This window comes from Leptonychotes weddellii, chromosome 11, assembly GCF_054177405.1.
Source record: "Leptonychotes weddellii isolate Sample4059 chromosome 11, ASM5417740v2, whole genome shotgun sequence".
NCBI lineage: Eukaryota > Metazoa > Chordata > Mammalia > Carnivora > Phocidae > Leptonychotes > Leptonychotes weddellii.
Genome location: NC_138379.1, coordinates 94,761,401 through 94,775,978, shown reverse-complemented (window position 1 = coordinate 94,775,978; position 14,578 = coordinate 94,761,401). Strand labels below are relative to the sequence as shown.

The 14,578-nt window shown below is 42.7% G+C and overlaps 1 long non-coding RNA gene across 1 annotated transcript in view; it reads right to left on the bottom strand.

Moving 5' to 3' along the window:
• Nucleotides 1-14,578, bottom strand: part of LOC145716353 (uncharacterized) — a 438,007-nt gene that overhangs the window by 158,001 nt on the left and 265,428 nt on the right. The window lies entirely within an intron of this gene.

Here is a 14,578-nt window from a genome sequence, read left to right as displayed (position 1 = left end):
GTTGGCCATTTGGATGTCTTCTTTGGAGAAATGTCTGTTCATGTCTTCTGCCCATTTCTTGATTGGATTATTTGTTTTTTTGGTGTTGAGTTTGAGAAGTTCTTTATAGATCTTGGATGCCAGCCCTTTATCTGTAGTGTCATTTGCAAATATCTTCTCCCATTCTGTGGGTTGCCTCTTTGTTTTGTTGACTGTTTCCTTTGCTGTGCAGAAGATTTTTATCTTGATGAAGTCCCAATAGTTCATTTTCGCTTTTGTTTCGCTTGCCTTTGGAGACGTATCTTGAAAGAAGTTGCTGTGGCCGATGTCAAAGAGGTTACTGCCTATGTTCTCCTCTATGATTTTGATGGATTCCTGTCTCACATTGAGGTCTTTCATCCGTTTTGAGTTTATCTTTGCACATGGTGTCAGAGAATGGTCGAGTTTCATTCTTCTGCATGTGGCTGTCCAATTTTCCCAGCACCATTTGTTGAAGAGACTGTCTTTTTTCCATTGCATATTTTTTCCTGCTTTGTCAAAGATTATTTGACCGTAGAGTTGAGGGTCCATATCTGGGCTCTCTATTCTGTTCCATTGGTCTATGTGTCTGTTTTTGTGCCAGGACCATGCTGTCTTGGTGATCACTGCTTTGTAATATAGCTTGAAGTCAGGCAATGTGATGCCCCAAGGTTTGGTTTTCTTTTTCAACATTCCCTTGGTGATTCGGGGTCTCTTCTGGTTCCGTACCAATTTTAGGATTGTTTGTTCCGGCATTTTGAAAAATGCCATTGATATTTTGATCGGGATGGTGTTGAAAGTGTAGATTGGGGCGCCTGGGTGGCTCAGTTGGTTAAGCGACTGCCTTCGGCTCAGGTCATGATCCTGGAGTCCCGGGATCGAGTCCCGCATCGGGCTCCCTGCTCAGCGAGGAGCCTGCTTCTCCCTCTGACCCTCCCCCCTCTCATGTACTCTCTCTCATTCTCGCTCTCTCAAATAAATAAATAAATCTTAAAAAAAAAAAAAAAAGAAAGTGTAGATTGCTCTGGGCGGCATAGACATTTTCACAATGTTTATTCTTCCAATCCATGAGCATGGAACGTTTCTCCACTCTTTGTGTCTTCCTCCTCCATTTCTTTATCAGTGCTCTGTGCTTTCTAGAGTATAGATCCTTTACCTCTTTGGTGAGGTTTATTTCTAGGTAATTTATGGTTTTGGGTGCAATTGTAAATGGGATCAATTCCTTAATTTATCTTTCTTCAGTCGCATTGTTAGTGTATAGAAATGCAGCTGTTTTCTGGGATGCAAGGGCGGTTCAACATTCGCAAATCAATCAACGTGATAGATCAGATTAATAAAAGATAAGAACCATATGATCCTGTCAATTGATGCAGAAAAAGCATTTGACAAAATACAGCATCCTTTCTTGATTAAAACTCTTAAAGTATAGGGATAGAGGGTACATACCTCAGTATCAAAAAGCCATCTATGAAAAACCCACAGTGAATATCATTCTCAGTGGGGAAAAACTGAGAGCTTTTCGCCTAAGGTCAGGAACACGGCAGGGATGTCCACTATCACCACTGCATTTCAACATAGTACTAGAAGTCCTAGCCACAGCAATCAGACAACAAAAAGATAGAAGAGGCATCCAAATTGGCAAAGAAGAAGTAAAACTCTCTCTCTTCGAAGATGACATGATATTTTATGTGGAAAACCCAAAAGACTCCACCCCAAAATTGCTAGAACTCATACAGGAATTCAGTCAAGTGGCAGGATACAAAAACGCGGGTTTAGACACATGAGAAGATGCTCAACATCACTCATCATCAGGGAAATGCAAATTAAAACCACGGTGAGATACCACCTCACACCTGTCAGAATGGCTAGAATCAACAACACAAGAAATAACAGATGTTGGCGAGGATGCGGAGAAAGGGGAACCCTCCTACACTGTTGGTGGGAAAGCAAGCTGGTGCAGCCACTCTGGAAAACAGTATGGAGGTTCCTCAAAAAGTTGAAAATAGAGCTGCCCTACGACCCAGCAATTGCACTACTGGGTATTTACCCCAAAGATACAAAAGTAGGGATCCGAAAGGGTACGTGCACCCTGATGTTTATAGCAGCAATGTCCACAATAGCCAAACTGTGTAAGGAGCTCAAATGTCCATCAACAGATGAATGGATAAAGAAGATGTGTGTGTGCACGCGCGCGCACACACACACACACACACACACACACACTGGAATATTATGCAGCCATCAAAAAGAATGAAATCCTGCCATTTGAAAAGATGTAGATGGAGCTAGAGGATGTTATGCTAAGTGAAATAAGTCAGAGAAAGACAAATACCATACGATCTCACTTGTGTGGAACTTAAGGGAAAAAACAATCAAAGAAAAAAGAGAGACAAACAAAAAACCAAACTCTTAACTCTAAAGAATAAACTGATGGTGACCAGCGGGGAGAGGGGTGAGGGATGGGGAAACAGGTGATGGGGATGAAGGAGCGCACCTGTCGTGATGAGCACCGGGTGATGTATGGTAGTGTTGAACCACTATATTGTACACCAGAAAGTAATACTACACTGTGTGTTAACTAACTGGGGAATTAAAATAAAAAACTTAAAAAAAAATTCTGGTTGTTTTCATGTCTTGGCTTTTGTAGATAATGCTGCAGTGAACACGGGGGTGCAGGTGTCTTTGAGGTAGTGTTTCGTTTACTTCAGATAAATTCCCAGAAGTGGAATTGCTGGATCATCATGGTAGTTCTATTTTTAATTTGGGGGGAATTTGAAAGTTGCCTGGGTGTTAATTAAACCTAGTGTGGTAATCATTTTGCAATATATACATACATCAAATCATTATGCTGTACACCTAAAACTAATACAATGTTATATTCTAGTCATATCTCAAGTTTTTTAAATGCTGATTATAGCTAATAAGATATCTTCACTCACTAATAGCTTGCCACCCAGTTTGAAAATCAGTAGTCTCTGACAACATTTGTTTTATTTTAATATATCGTTATAGAGCATGGTTCCTGATATCAATCATTCTGAAAGTAGAGATGATCTAATTTTTTCTCAAATAGTAAGTTTGGGTAAGTGTAAAATACAAATAAAATCCCCTGCACACTAATACTAATAATTAAACCAAAAATATATATAATATTTTCTAATTTATATGCATTTCACGTGTATAATGTCACACAAGTCTCTCCTATAAACTTTTCTACTTTTAATCTTCAGAGTTAAAGACTGAATTTTGTCATGTAAGGATAACAAGATGTATATATGTAGTAAAGCTTATGGTTATCATAGGAAAATTTAATAAAACACTGTACATGACAATAGGGAAATTGTTAAATTGCATACATTCATATGATGACCATTATGCAATCATTAAAATCATGTTTTTAAAGAACACTTAAGAGGGTGCCTGGATGGCTCAGTGAGTTAAGCGTCTGCCTTCGGCTCAGGTCGTGATCCCAGGGTCCTGGGATCGAGCCCCGCATCGGGCTCCCGGCTCAGCGGGAAGCCTGCTTCTCCCTCTCCCACTCCCCCTGCTTGTGCTCACGCTCGCTCCCTCTCTCAAGTAAATAAATAAAATACTAAAAAAAAAAAAAGACAAGCCCCTTTGCTTCAAGATAGGACAATTCTGAAAGGCACGACCATATACCAACAAGAAACAGAAAATGTCACTTTTTTTTAAAGAAAAGGTACCAAACAGGGGCCTGGGTGGTTCAGTCAGTTAAGCTCCCGACTCTTGATCTCGGCTCAGGTCTTGATCTCAGGGTCCTGAGTTCAAGCCCCCCACTGGGCTCCACCAACAAACAAGAAAAAGAAAAGATACCAGTTACACCAATGACAAAAATTTTAAGTACCAATGATGAGTCTTTTAAAAGATATGCAAGCCTTTTCGGGGGGGGGGTGGAAATATATATATATATATATATCATGTTGAAAGACCTCTAAAAAGACTTAAATAAACGGGATATACCACATCATTGAACTTGAAGACTCAGTGTCATAAAGATGTCACTTCTCTCATTGACCTTAATTATTCAGTGCAATTCCAAACGAAACATTAAAGGGCTGTTTGTGGAATTTGACAAGTGGATCCAAAAATGCACGTGAAGGAGAAAAGGAACCAGAGAGGCAGATACACCTGTGTGAGGAGGGGGCGTGGAGGCACTGGCTCATCAAACAACAGGCTTCACACGACAGCTGCTGGTCACACGGGACACAGAGTAAAATCGGAGGGACAGAGAACCCAAACATAAAGCCAAGCGAACGAAGAAACCTGATTCAGGACACGGCAGGTCTTCCCATCAGTAGGGCAAGGGTCGCGGAGGCAGCCGTGGGGGGCCGGCTCAGACGCACCTTCAGGACACTGCACCCAGGAGGTCCCTGGCTGCAGCATCTGGCTGCCCTCCCTCGGCACCCAGCACCGCGTTCCCACAGCGCCGGGCTCCCAAGAGGCGGTCCCTGTGACGGACTGCAGCGAGTGTACCAGAAGCAGACCATCCTTGCCCAACGCGGGGCTTCCTCTCAACCTGCACTTCCTTCCCTGTCTCCTGTCTCCGGGGTCACACCTTCGTCCTTGCCCTGCTCCCCTTCACACGTGTTTCCTTCCCGCGAATCTCCTACCCCTCTAAATCCGTCCTGGTATCTGCCTCTCAGGACCAGCACGTCCCCAGCAGCATCATGCTGGGATTTGACAAGAGTCATCTGCCTATCAGCCAGGAGAGGAAGTGGGGCACCGCCAAGGGGTACCTCTTGCCTTGTGGGGGAGAGGCCCCGGTAGGGCCTTCTCACATGGGGTAAGTGCTAGCTCTTAGCAGAGACGAGGGTTATCACTAAGAACATCAGTGCTGGTTCTCCTTTCTGGGCCAGGCCTTGAAGGTATGAGAAGCAGTCCCAGGGCTGGGCTCATTAATAGTCATGCACACGATGAGCCCCCAAAGGAAGAGAGCCCAGGTAGCAGCACTTACCTCCCAGAAGCCAGGGGAGCACGGTTACCCTAACAACCAGCAAGGTGAAAGAGGCGTGGAAGAGAGCCTGACCGGCAGGAAGATGATTAATAAACTCTGGTGTTCCCGGGGACGAAGTAGCCAGGCACTCTGCAAGGCACTACTGACCATCTGTAATCAGAGGGTAAGGATGGAGGAACAGGAGGCTGAAGACAGGGCTCCCAGTGAAAAGTCACAATGCCTCGTTCAGTTCCCAGAGCTGAGCCGATGAATGAAGAGACAACCAGGTCCCCAGGAAGAAGGGCCCAGCAGACACACCCAACAAATACATGCTGTAAAGATCCCCTCAGTCCCTGCCCCACCAACAGCCATTTCAGTGAAAGCACACCGAGAAAAGGGGAATAACCAAATATTTAAGGAATACAGAGCACAGGGATCTTAAGATTAACTAGAGGATGTGATCTACCAAAACAAAAGAGTAAACCGAGAAAACATAGCTAGGAAATCTAGGAAACAAGGCAGCTCTGGGGGCCATGAGAACGCACCTGCAGCCTTCCACCTGTAGGAGCGTGACTGACCACAGGCCTCTGGCACTCTGCTCTGCCATCCGCCCACCCCACACTTCCCATGCACTAGTCCCAGCAAATGGCGTTGTTCCTACGGCAAGCCGATTCCTGGGAGAAACACAACTCTTCTGATGGGCCCCTTGAAGACCCTTCCATCCCACCGTCCTCCCGGCCGGACTTGCCTCGTGGGCTGATGGGTCCCTCAGCCTCTCACTCCATTTTTTGCTCACAGGCATTTCTCTAATAGATTCTTTGCTCATGTAACCCTGCCTTGGTATCTGGCTCTAAGAGGACCCAGTGCCAACACAAGAAAAGGCTAAAAAAAATCCCCAGGATGATGATAAAGGAAGACTGCAGCTCTGCACCAGGCCTAGGAAGCAACTGCTCAAGACCAGTGCCGAAGGGACAGCTGTAAGAAGAAGAAAATGACAGAAAACCCACCATGCTTGAGTGCTATTCCCTTGCACTCTGGCCAAGTAAGAACTAGCAATAAATTAACATCTGAACAGAAATTCATAATTTTTAATAACCAAAATAAAAAGTTGGACAAGAAAAAAATATATTCATAGTATACTACATTGACAACAGCAAAAATATGTATTTACCCAGTCATAATAATGCAATTATTAAATATTAGCATAAAAAATTACGATATATTGGTGAGTATTTTAGTAGGATGAAAGGAGGGGAAATGTGGGGAGAAGGGTGGAGAATGGTATGAGAAATGTCCAGGAGGAGCTTAACATATCACACATGAAACTGAACTGTCAAAAAAAAAAAAAAGAATGACATTATAGGCACTTTGTTTGGAAATACGGGATTAAAGACAAAAGAAAGCTGAAAGAAGAGTGTGTCTAATGAGAAGGAGTGGAGATTGGTACTGCAGACTATCTCATCATCATACTTGTAGATTTTTATGTGTAACTTTGGTAGAGTTTAAATGAAACATAATTATTAAAAATGAGATTGCAAAATATGACAATCATATGTGGCAATCATAATTTGACAAATCAACCAAAAGCAAATACCACCATGTAAATAAAGAGGTGATTCATAAGAGAACTAAAAATGTGAATAAGAATATAAAGACATTTGATTTCAGAATTAGTTAAATGAAAGTTAAAATAGAAAAAGCAATGAAAGCGCTTCTAGATCTATATCCCAGAGAATCCAAACATGTCCACACAAAAACCTGTACCCAAATGTTCATATCAGCATTTTCCATAATAGCATTCTCCAGCAACTGAAGAATAGATAAATAAAATGTGGTATATCCACGTAATGGAATATTACTCAGCAGCAAAGAAGAATGGCATTCTGATACATGCTACAACGTAGATGAATCTTGAACACATCATGCTGAGTGAAAGAAGCCATTCACACAAGGGCACATATTGTAGGATTCCACTGGTATGAAATGCCCACAGGAGCAGAAAATAGCTAAGTGCTAGTTAGTAGGAGTTGCCAGAGGCTGGTGGAGGGAAAAATAGGGAGTTTCTGCTAGTGGGTGTGGAGTTTATTTTATGAAGTTCGGAAAATATTCTAAAATTAAATAGTGAAGATGATTGAACAATTCATTTTTTTTTAAAGATTTTATTTATTAGAGAGAGAGAGTACGAGTCGGGGGGAGGGCAGAGGGAGAAGCAGACTCCCACTGAGCAGGGAGCCTGATGTGAGGCTTGATCCCAGGGCACTGGGATCACGACCCAAGCTGAAGGCAGACGCTTAACAACTGAGCCACCCAGGCGCCCCTGATTGCACAATTCTGTGACTGGATTAAAAACCACCGAACTGTATACTTTATGTTATGGTACGTGAACTACATCTCAATAAAACTTGCCAAAAATAAAACCACAAAAAAACCATTTAAAATTTTTTTTTTTTTTAATGAGAAGTGTAGAGCAGTAGAAAATAGTAAGATTAAAAGAGAAAGAAATATAAGAAAACCAAAAAACCACAAATGTGTTTCATGGTTAAATATGTGAGTGATACATCACAGAGATCCTCACTCATGGTGTCACAGACTGAAGCTCATGTCTCAAACTTGAACACAGTATCAGTCATATTCCTTTCTTGTTAATATTTAAATGGCACTAGCATTTCTAATTCCTACCAATAAACAGACATTTAAATAAATAAAGATTTTATTTTAAGTAATCTCTACACCAAACATGGGGCTCGAACCCACAACCTGAGATCAAGAGTCACACGCTCTGTCGACTGAGCCAGCCAGGAACCCTGAGTCATATTTCTTTTAATGTGTTATTTATATATACAAAATATTTTTTCTTACATACCAATTACCACACACACACAAAAGTTCAAATAGCTCAAGATAACATTTTTAAGGTCTAGGGATTAGAATAAAAACCTACCACAGAATCTATTTTATCAACATAAAGAAGTAGAATTGTTTTCTCCTTGGCTTAAGAAAAAAAAAAAGAGAATTAAAAAAAAAAAACTATTGGGGCACGTTGGTGGCTCAGTCAGTTGAGTGTCTGACTCTTGATTTAGGCTCAGGTCATGATCGCACAGTCCTGAGATTGAGCCCCGTGTTGGACTCCGTGCTCAGCGGGGAGTCTGCCTGAGATTGTCTCTCCCTCTCCCTCCTGCTCACTCTCTCTCTTTCTCTCTCTCTCAAATAAATAAACTTAAAAAAAAAAAAAGCTATTAAAGCCACAGGTTTAACAAGTCAATACTGCACTTCTAGGAGAATCTAGCTGATCTACCCCAGTGCAAAATATCCATTGTATTTATTTAGGTTTCTTTCCAAATGTGCGTTATTACCCGAAGTGAGTAAGGTTTTCAAGTGGCTTTTTACCAAATGGATCAGGAGGCAAAAATATCATCAAAGACCCAGAGATGCTATCGAAGCATTACAAGAAAAGGCTTGGAAGATGTGCGTGGCCAGGAAGCCAAGGGGACCTTTCATCCAAATGAATCATGAGCCAGAAGCATCCTGTTAAATGGGGAAAATGAAATCAGCCTGTTACATAAAACTCTCTCCTCACCTTCCAGTTTATTTCCATGACAAGCTAGAAATGACATGGGATTTAATTGGCAGGGTTAGTTTTTTAATCATTTGCGTCATATTTGTAAGTCAGATAAAAAAAAAAAAGGCAATCTCTTTCCCAGAGACACCTGCTGAGTGTGCTTCTCACGGACGTGTTCTCTCTCAGATCAGTTCTTAAAGAGTACGTGGAGCTTCAGTTTTCAGCTTTGGCATCTAAAGAAACGTCAGATAAAACACAAACACTTCTTAGAGATTTTTAAAGAACCTAACAACAAAACAAGAGTCACAGTAAGGTGTAGGGCATTCAGGCACCTCGTTTGGGACGTTTGGAAGGGAGGGTGTGCAGCTATGCCCAACTAATACGTCTGCCTCGAGTCTGTTTATTGGTAGGAATTAGAAAGGCTAGTGCCATTTAAAATCTACGTATTGTGTCCACTCTCTTGTGAAGATAACCTTGACGTGCTTTAAAATGTTTCTGTTCGGATGTACGACTTTGAAGATCTCCCACTTTCAAAAAGAGTGATCATTTTAATGTCCCACAATTTCTGGAATACATTTAGTTTTAAGGTAAAATTCAAACTTCCTATTAATGAAATATTTTGATATGCTTTTTTTAATATTAAAGCAGTCAAACAAAAGTTAACATCTGTGACCCAACAATAGATTCAAGTACCCCATAAATGGAAAGGCAAGGAAGCTCTGAAGTTTCCCTGAGCTTTTATTGAGAACCCCCTTTGCGTCAAGCATTCATCAACAAGGGTACTCGGGGTAATTCTTCAGTGATGTGCAGTCTGGGCAGCTTTTGAACAAGTTGCAGTAAAGACAGTTTCTTGACCTTTATAACTGACGTCAATTGACGCCAACAATGATAATTTAATGACAATTTATCGAGCACTTAACCATATGCCAGGCATTCGGACACAATACATGATAAACCTCATTTAATGCTCTCAAGACCTTATCATGGAGGTGGAATAATCCTCCCCCTTTAACACCCAGGAACAGTGAAGCACAGAGAGGTTAAAGTTGCCCAAAGGCACACAGAGAGTCCGATAAGCTGGAATCGTAAACCAGGAGATCTGACCCCAGAACCTACACTCTTAACTACTTTGCCACCTCTTAAAATTCAGAGTGAATTTCCTCTGGCCCATATTGTAACTGTCACTAGTCCATAAAAGCCTAGAAGTGTGTCCAGACGATAGACCAGACACACTCATAGCTGGACTGTAAGGACACAGAAGGAGTTGGTTGCAAAAGGAGTATTTTAGCTCTATTTTCAGCAATGGTCATTACCTTGGGGGAAGAAAAAGGATTTCAAACATTTTAACGCCAAAGACTCCTCTTTACAAGTGGAATCTTATCCTGCACTTCAATTTCTCAAACAGGTAAGAGTGGTGTCACTTTAACAAAAGCAAGAAAGGCAAAGCCGTACTCGCCTTCCTCCCCAACAGACCCCAGACTCTTCCCAAGAATTCAGGGTTCCGTGGAAGACAGGCTGAGAATCACTGAGGTCGACACAGAGATTACCATAGACCCAGTGGATCTTATTTTCTGAAAATCACTGGACAAAATATCTAATGATGTTCTCGTAGACGAAGGAGGTAAATACGACTCATAATATAGTTAAGCAATACATTTCCCTATCTTCTACTGGACGGACTCTGTATCTGGTCCTGTTGATCCGACAGCTTTCATTGGTAGCTCGGATGATGTCGTCAACGTCCCCTATGAAACAAACGGGGAACAGTGGCAAATTATCGCCAGATGTAATCCAAGACTGTGTGAGCTGCAAGCAGCTCAGGAATACGCATGTCCAAATGCAGAATATTTTCCATAGAAATCTTTTTTGAAGGAGTCCAAGGACTCAAAACTTCATCTTAATTTAAGAAACCCCAAAGTTAGCTCACCTCCCTCCTAGGATGGAGTTAGTCTTCCAGTTGTATGCTCCCCAGGCTGCAGAAACAGATTGCTCCCAAGACCACAAGGTCGCAATGCCAAAATTAGAAGAAAAGGAAAGTACAAGAAGCCAGAGTGAACTACAAATTAAATAATCTAGAAACAGATACTAAAACCCGGGTAAGGAGCCAAGAATGCAAAACCTGGGAGACAGGTGTTAACTGATCCAGGGATCCCAAGGAGAGGTCTGGGTCAAGTGTTGTTCTTCGTTTCACTTACATAAACGGCCAAGGTGTGGAACCTGGGCTGACAGCCAAGTGTAAGGCCCGGGTAGGAATAGACACTGTTCTCCCCAAGGTAGGACAGGACTGGCATCTTCCTGGTTAACCCAATAGGAGGTTGTAGAAAGGTCCAGGCTATTCTGGAGGTGAACGGGGGTTTACATGGCCTCTCTCAACTTCTAAGTGCTCCTACAAATACACTAAGTAGTTGAACTGAGTCGGTGTCAAAAGCGATCTTCAGGCATCTCCACTCTGTATGTGCTGTGGGGCTGAGGGCAGGGTCGGCTGGCCCCGTGAAGCCAGGAGGTGGTGGGACCTGGGGCAGGCGGGCTGCCCGGAAAGACCGGCTGTTGGAGCCTCTGCTGGTTTCCGGGAAAGCATCGTGTTCGTGCTGGAGGAGGAGGCTCAGCAGTCCTAACTCACCTAACAGAATGAAGTGATAGCACACGGAAAATGTTTAGAACAATGTGCGGTGAAACAGGACATGTTCAGAAATATTAGCTGTTGCAGTCGACCCTTGAACAACAGATTTGAACTGTGTGGGTCCACGTATACGTGATCTCAATAAATACAGTACAGTAAGGGCTGTGAATGTATTTCTCTTCTTTTTGAGTTTCTTAGTTAACATTTTCTTTTCTCTAGCTGACTTTACTGTAAGAATAAGGCCTAGAATACAGAGAGCATACACAGTATGTGCTCAGTGACTATGTTATCGGGAAGGTTCCTGGTCAGCAGTGCGTTGTTAGTAGTTAAGTGGATTTTTGACGCAGGCCACTGGCACCCCTAAGCCCCCTGTTGTTCAAGGGCCAGCTGTGTTTTATTATTACAGTATCACCACCATGATCATCATATCATCTCGGGATTATCATCCTGCCACCTGTCAACCCTCCAGGTACTGGCCAGCTCCCAGGTGGTGATACAGAGAGATCATGGAACCATGAAGTGGGACTGTTCAGCCCAAATCTGGAATAAGGGCAAGGCTAGGTCTAGAAAGTATATGAATGCCACCTTATTTTTTTAAAGATTTTATTTATTTGACAGAGCGAGAGAGCACGAGCAAGGGGAGCAGCAGAGGGAGAGGGAGAAGCAGACTGCCCGCTGAGTAGGGAGCCCGATGCGGGGCTCGATCCCAGGATCCTGGGATCATGACCTGAGCCAAAGGCAGATGCTTAACCGACTGAGCCACCCAGGCGCCCCACATATGTGGAATTTAAGAAACAAAACAAATGAGCAAAGGGAGAAGAGATAGGAAGGCAAACCAAGAAACAGACTCTGAACTACAGAGAACACACTGATGGTGACCAGAGGAGAGGTGGGCAGAGGGGTGGGGGAACAGGTGATGGGGATGAAGGAGACACTGGTTGTGATGAGCACCAGGTGATGTAAGGAAGTGTTGAATCACTGTATTGTACACCAGAAAATAGTATTACGCTGTATGTTAACAACATTGGAATTTAAATAAAAACTTACAAAAATACATGTAGAGCTAGATCGATTAGGTAACCATATGGGAAAAAATAAAATGAGCTTTAAAAAAATATTTTGAGGGGTGTCTGGGTGGCTCAGTCGTTAAGCGCCTGCCTTCTGCTCAGGTCATGGTCCCAGGGTCCTGGGATCGAGCCCAGCATCGGGCTCCCTGCTCCGCGGGAAGCCTGCTTCTCCCTCTCCCACTCCTGCTGCTTGTGTTCCCTCTCTCGCTGTCTCTCTCACTGTCAAATAAATAAAAACCTTTAAAAATAAATAAATAAAATAAAAATAAAAAAATAAAAAAATATTTTGAGGTGGATCATAGACATAAATGTAAAACTATTTCCATAATTCTGTGTAGGCAAAAAAAATGGTACAAAAATGAGAATTAATTGTACTTCATTAAAATTCAGAATTTGTGAGCATCAAAGCTACAAGCAAGCTATAGACAAAGAGGAAAATATTTGAGGAGTGCCTGGCTGGCTTAGTTGGTGGAGCATGCTACTCTCGATATTGGGGTCATGAGTTCAAGCCCCACAATGGGCGTAGAGCTTACTTAAAAAAAAAAAGAAAGAAAATATTTGCAATGCATATATTTGGCAATGGACTTACATCCAGACTAAACATTTTCTAAAAATAAATTTTAAAATATGAACAATGCTTCATGGACAAAACACTTAAATATAAGGTACTTCACTAAAGAAGACATCCAAATGGCCAATATGCATATAAAAAATTGCTCGACAACAACTATCAAGGAAATGCAAATTCAAAATCAGAATGAGAAATATAACCTCAGCAGAAAGCCTGAAATTTTTTTAAAAACTGATACTATGTGTTGGCAAGAATGTAGAACAATTAGAACTTTCATGCAAGCTGGTTGGAGTGTAAATGGATCTACTTTAGAAAATGTTTTGGCAGTATCTAGTAAAACAAGACCTACTTATACCCTATGACTGAGCTCTTCCAATGCCTTATATATTTCCAAGGAGTAAGTGTGAGTTCATCAAAAAACATGCCCCAAAAGGTGCATAGCTGCTTTCAGAATACCTTCAAACCGTCAACGCAAAAGCACCAGCTGTGGCATAGTAATGCAATGGAATAGTAATAATGAACAATAATGCAGATCTTCCTCAACTTATAATAGGATTCCATCCCAATAAGCCCATTATAAACTGAAAATATCATGAATCAAAAATGCATTTACTGCATGTAACCTACCGAATATCATAGCCTAGGCTAGCCTGCCTTAAGTGTGCTCAGAACACTTACATTAGCCTACAACTGGGCAAAAGCATCTAACACACAGCCTACTGAACTGTTGAATATCTCGTGCCAACCGTTAGACACTGTACTGAAAGTGGAAGAACGGAGCAGTTGATGGGCACACACTGGTTGTGAGTTTACGGGCTCTTTACCCTCGTGATCCAGTGGCTGATGAGACCACATACCGCTAGCCCAGGAGAGATCAAAACTCAAAATTCCACCTAGCTCCTACTGAACCAGTATTGCGTCTGCACCCTCGTAAAGTCGAAAAAATGTTCAGTCGAACCATAGTAAGTCCAGATACACTGCTATTAGAGGAAACAACAAAAACTACAGAAAAGTTAATTTTCAATAGAAAACGGGAGGTATTTGCTTCAGGGCGCCTGGCTGGCTCAGTTGGTAAAGCAATGGGACTCTTAGTCTCACAGTTCTGAGTTCAAGCTCTACGTTGGGTATAGCGATTACTTAAAAATAAAATCTTTTAAAAAATTAAAAATATACATATAAATAAATAAGCGTGTATTTGTATCAACCAGCGCTCTCTACTGGAGTCTGTACAGAAAAAATCTTTCAGCCTTCAGATGAAAATCAAAAAGGAAAAAAAAAGAGCCAAATGGTAAAAGAGAATAGTTTTCCAACTAGTCATACAGACTTGTGACTTCCAAACTAAACTTAATTAATTCAAAATAATGTCTTCGGAAATGTGAGTCATGAAGCTTAACCAGAAAACTGAGATAGCAGACTGCAGATTAGGAAATTAACCTATGCTGAGTAATTATGAGTAGGAGTCAATTTCAGCAAGAATGCACCTGCACTTCTCTCTGGCACCCCTCTTTCGCTGGACCGCTGCGCCCCGACCAGGAGCGGGAGCGCCGGGTTGCAGGAGACCTGGGGGGCGAGCGGTGTCCCTCCTCCGCCTGCCCCGCCCCCGCCACGAGCCCGGCCTCCTCCGCCTGGCCCCGCCCCTCACGCCAAGCCCGGCCCCCTCCCTGTGGCCACGCCCCGCCCCAGCCTCCTCCGCCTGGCCCCGCCCCAGCCCAGCCTCCTCCGCCTGGCCCCGCCTTCGCCGTGAGCCCGGCCTCCTCCATGTGGCCCCGCCCCCGCCGCGAGCCCAGCCTCCTCCACGTAGGCCCGCCCC